This window comes from Palaemon carinicauda, chromosome 11 (genome assembly GCF_036898095.1).
Source record: "Palaemon carinicauda isolate YSFRI2023 chromosome 11, ASM3689809v2, whole genome shotgun sequence".
Taxonomy (NCBI): domain Eukaryota; kingdom Metazoa; phylum Arthropoda; class Malacostraca; order Decapoda; family Palaemonidae; genus Palaemon; species Palaemon carinicauda.
Genome location: NC_090735.1, coordinates 106249337 through 106255477, shown reverse-complemented (window position 1 = coordinate 106255477; position 6141 = coordinate 106249337).

Genomic DNA, 6141 nt, shown 5'->3' with positions numbered 1-6141 from the left:
TCAGGTTGCAAAGACATTACTACCAGTGCTTGACGATGAATAATACAGTGTGTTGCAAGAAGGACTTTCCTTTTTCACATGCGCCAAAAATCCAGAGTTAACATCTAACATAGCTGGCGCCCCATCTGTTGTGACTCTAATGCAGTTTTCTCAATCTAGTTGCACATCTGGTTCATTAAAGAATGCATTAACTTTTCTGAATACATCTACATCCTTTTTAGTCATTTCATGTGGACTACCCCTAAGTAGATCTTCTTTAATTTCCCTTTCTACTTTGTACCGGATGTATACCATTAATTGTGCACACTACGACATCAGTTGTTTCATCCAGTTGAAGTGCGATGATACCACTGAATTTTACTTGTGAAATTAATTGACCCTTGATATCATTTGACAGTTTATCTATCCTACTCTTAATTGTGTTCTTGGATAGTGGTTTGGATGGTGGTACCCATGTCAGTCTGTCAGCTTGGTTAGGTCCACATAAAATTTCAGCCAAGCTTACTGCAATCTCCAACCTCCTCTTAAGTGACAACTAATTGCCGGCGAGAGATACTGGGCGTTCGTTAATATTTAAATTGATAATCTTTTTAATAATAATAATACACACACACAAACATATATATATATATATATATATATATATATATATATATATATATATATATGTATGTGTGTATGTAAGTATACATGTATGTATGTGTATGTAAATGTATAAATATTCAGCACCTGTCGAAATAAAAACTGTCATTAGCCCCAACAAAAGTGAAATTACCCCCAGTGGGGTAATTTACCTCTATTTGGGAACCACTGAGTTAGATTTAACAATATAATAGACTGTGTGTTCAAAGGCTCTTTAACCCCACTACTTTCTTTACTGTTATTGCTGTGCCTTCATAAAAGCGCCTGGAAAGCAGAGATTTCATTTCAATGGGAAACATTCCTAAAAATACGAAAAAAATTAAGAATTATTATCATATTATGAAAATCGAACAATTTCGGTTACCAGAACAGGTTAATTGGTTTTAGACAGACAATAGCTCGTTATTAAACTGCAGCATGAAAGTATTTGTTTCCCTCTAAAAATGTTGAAATGAGAATGTTATGATCTTTGGTTTAAGGGAAACAGTAATATAGATTTTTATAAAACGCAATAACGCATTTACACGAAACGTAATAAAATGCATATGAGCACCGAAAAAAAAATCTTTAATAAAAAGTACACCAAAAAAAAGTATAACGCCAGTAAAAATGGAGATAATTTAAAGCCCGTGGAAAGTATAAAAAAGATTGATACCTTTGAAATATAGAAATTATCGTTGCTATTCTCAATCATCGATAACCATTAGGCCAACGCTATATAATTAATTAAAAAGATAAAAAAAAATGTCATACAATAAGTGAAATTTATTTTACGCATAATTAATCAAATCTATTCTAAGAAAGTGTTAGATAAAAATTTATTAGAGTAGTTAAAATGAACCAGAAATGTTATAATTAAATAGGGTTAATTTTGGCTTAAAAAGAGATCAGCGTGAACTTCCTGACCTTTTCTAATTTACAATAAAACCTCTTTTCACACGAAACCACGAAATGCCACCACTTCTCTTTGACAATAAAATGAACCGAAATGTTGAAAAGAATTGTCAATCAAATTATAGCTGGCATTGATAAGAATATATATATATTTTCTAGATTAAATATTTCCCAAATTAAAGCGAATCTCTTTACCAAATGGAAACGAGCATTTTAAACAACAGGAGGGTTGGTCCAAGAAAAATAAAAGAACAACAGTCGCTACCACTATCACCCGGGGTGATAGGGTTTATATCTCTATACCATGGATTGATATTGCAAAAGAACTACAAAAAAAAAAAATACACTTCCAATGTACGTAAACCTTATAAGGAATAGTTGGAAGACAGTAATTTCTATAATAGCTGCTAATAATATTGCTTTAGGACTTTTTATCACAGAAAATTACCAACTGACGTGAAAGCATTATTTCAAACACAAATACTTGCTATATCTTATATTAAATAGGTTTGAAAATATTCATCCATTCAAAAGTTTTTTTTTTTTTTTTTTTTTTTTTTTTTTTTTTTTTTTTTTCAAAGAAAACACTGCCCTTTCCAAATATTCAATTTACCCCTTTGGAAAAACTATGATGAAATTGTTAGCATACTTTCCTTTACAAGGAAATTCTTTGAGGATTTTGCTTTTGTTTCCTACTGTTGGACTGAGAGAGAGAGAGAGAGAGAGAGAGAGAGAGAGAGAGAGAGAGAGAGAGAGAGAGAGAGAGAGAGAGAGAGAGAGAGAGAGAGAGAGAGTTTCCAACCATCCTAAAAAAATAAGAAAAAATAGCAATGTTACCAATGTAAAATATTTGAAAACATTCAAGAAATCAATGAAAACTCCTCTGATATATGGCATAGTAATCCTTTATTTAGAATATAAATAAAATAAGAGGCTCGTGAGTACACATCTCGTTAAAGAATCATGAGTCACTATTGGGAAAAAATATCATATTCTAATACCGTATGTTTATAGGGAAAGTTAGAACTTGGGCTAGACAAAGGGGAAATATGGGAAAAGTCCTCTTGATTCATGACTCAAGTTTGATATGGAGAGAACTTCCGGAACCTAATGGATGTTTCCGAGACCAACTCCTGGAATTTCTTTGTACGAAATCTGACAGTCGGCAACCATCTCTGATTTGGTAGAAGCCTTTCAAAACTTGCTTCAGATTTATTTTGAAGAAAAATACAATCATTTTATTACTTTTAGCTAAATAAGAAATGTCATCATTAGTTTGCAATGATACATATTCAACAGTACGTTGGATGGTTATACAAAAGTGTTGTTACGAAGGTTTGTGTCAGCTCCTCAAAATATCATACATTTCTTATTTAACAAATGATCTGTGTATTAATACAAAATTCCACTGACTCTATTTCTGCTTTAGGGCCAGGAGTAATACAATATCATTTTACAAAGAACATCATTCTTGTCTATGTAACTTAATCCGAGCAACGGCTGGAAAAAAAATCATTCCAATATATCAAGGCTTTGAAAATAATTTTAGACTAAAAGCATTAGGTATCACTTCAGTTATTACACGGTTAGATTTTTAATTTCAAACTTTAAAGAAAAAGAAACGTGTAAAGTGTTGAATAAGAAAATCAAATTTATAGTAATATTAGTCAGGACCACATTAGCACAAATTACACCAATCAGTTTGATTAGATCATCCTCACGAACGATTTGGGTCAGATGTTGTTTAAAGAAGAATTTACTGAAAGATTCCTAAACCTATTGAATGAATTAATGTCAAGGATTAAATACGAACGAAAAATGCTCCGATTAACAACTTAAATTCGCAAATAAAAGTAATAGGATTTCAGAGGAATTTTTAAGATAGAATAAATTAAGAAGTCTAAAGTTAGAATTCAGGTTTGTAAAGATAACGGATGGACGTAAAGCTCAGAAGGCTGTATAAATAAGGTTGCTATTAGATTATATTACTTGTGAAGTATTTTTGAAATAGGTATTTGAAAAGAAGGGGAAACAGGAAGAAATGTGAGATTGATGCGGTAAATTGTCATATGGTGGTTTGATCGTGAAGAAAGAATAAAGACAGTTTGGTACTTATAATTTACAAATTTCTGGAGAAAAGTTAAGAACTAGAATGGAATATGCGTCTTAAATTTACCAGAAGATTTGCAAGAAATTTTTCCTAATATCTTGATTGAAGTGTTGAGATCATACATGAAAGATGAGAATGGCAGGTGTTCAAAGATGATGAGACTTCCTTCAAGCACATGATGTTGATCATTCATCATTCAACATGTACATGATACCTTTATTTTGATTGGTTATGAATTCTTGTGTAGTTTATCTCCTTATTTCCTTTCCTCCCTGAGCCACTTTTCCCGATTGTAGCCCTTCGGTTTATAGCATCTTGACTGTTCCAACTAAGGTTGTAGCTTAGCTTTTTAAGATAAACTAAAAGATTCAGGCAGGAAAATTATCCTATCCTGGAGACCTTATCTAGTACACCAAGCTAGGACATTATATTTATATATTTCTTTGAAATATAAGTTACAAAAGAGTGATTGAGTGACATAATTTAATCTAGTATCCCTGACACAAAGAACATGATTCGTCTTTCAAGGTGTCATTTAAAAATATCGTAAATGAATTCACTTACATTACATTGGACTTAAAGGTGAATGGTTCATTAATAGCGACGTCGATGGGACGAATGGAAATTATGTCCTTAGTATTACCAGATTATGGAAACTATTCCATCTATCCAGATTTTCAAGAGCTAATTTAAAAACTCACAGGCATACTTCTATCTAAACTGGAGAAAAGTTATCATAAAGCAATTTCAAATTCAATCACTGTAAAACATTGATGACCATTACAGAATATAAAAACCCATATAAAAGATATATTTCTCATTATATCTTCTTGTCACTTTCCCTTTCCCTACACATAAACAGAATAGTCTGGCCTGTTCTTTACAGAATCTCCTCTGTCCTCATACACCTGACAACACTGATATTACCAAACAGTTTTTCTTCAACCAAGAGGTTAACTACTGCACTGCAATTGTTCAGTGGCTACTTTCCTCTTGGTAAGGGTAGAAGAGACTCTTTAGTTATGGTAAGCAGTTCTTCTAGGAGAAGGACACTCCAAAATCTAACCATTGTTCTCTAGTCTTGGATAGTGCCATAGCCTCTGTACTATGGTTTTCCACTATCTTGGGGTGAATTTCTCTTGCTTGACGGTACACTCGATCACACTATTCTATATTATTTCTTTTCCTCTTGTTCTGTTAAGTTTCAATAGTTTATATAGAAAATATTTATTTTAATGTTATTGTTCTTAAAATATTTTATTTTTCCTCGTTTCCTCTCTTCACTGGGCTATTCTCCCTGTTGGGGCCCCTGAGCTTATAGCAGCCTTCTTTTCCAACTAGGGTTGTAGCTCAGCAAGTAATAATAATAATAATAATAATAATAATAATAATAATAATAATATAATTAAAGTTATACATCTTTAGTGTTATTCATAGATGGGTTAAGTTGAGCACAATCTATGTTTTAGGCGAAGATTTTCTCGTCTCCGACTTGTATTTTTCGTGATGCACCTGTTTCCATTTCCCTAGCGCCATATGTTCGAAGCCGGTTGCTTACATGCCCAAATACCTGTGTTTTAAATGAAATTCTTAGCTCGGCCTACACAAAGCGAGGGTTGTGTATTTAAATAGCTCCTTCTCTATTACTTTATTGGAATCATAAATAGAGAAGTATCAGTTACATAATCCATCAGCCTAAAATATAGTCATTGTTATATCTAATAAAAATTTTTAGCTCTGGTATCATAAATAAATCAACAATGCATATTTTGGTTCATGATTAAGTGAAATTTCTAATTATGTGCAAGGCTTACTAAATAATAGTAATGAGAAAATGTAGTAGGGATGTTTCAAATTAGAATGGGTGATACAGTTATTTAGCAATTAGAGCCTTCAACTCTTGTTTTATTCTTTTTAAAAGACGATTTTTTTTATCAAACTCCTAATGTAATATAAAAATATAACTCTTGATGAAAACAATCTAATGAGCTCTATCAAATTAAGTTAAATCTACTCCCGGGTTTCTACAGGAAATTATTGTAATATGATAATTGACAGCTTAATTCACACATTTTCAATCTATTTTTACAAATCTATAACATTTCAAAAGCAATTATTAAAGTATTTATACATTAAGCAGATGTGTTAATTGATAATTCTCGAAGGTAAAAACAATTTTGTTCGCAGCCGGAGATGACACGTGTCTATTCTATGAACTTATAAGATATGACCACCCACCAAGAATAAGAGAATCTTGAGCAACTAAAAAGAAGGAGCACAATGAAGACGAATTTCGACACAGGCTTTTTGTACGGAACGGTATTCCATCCCTGAAATTGGCGAAGGATTCAAGCTTAACAAATAGGGAAAGGTAAACGACAGAATTTCATCTTCTTGAAAGACTAATTAATCTAAGCGTGAGCTAATTCACACGAGCAACGATAGATTTAGCTGCACTTCACTCAACACCCCCCCCCCCCCCCGCGTTCACACCA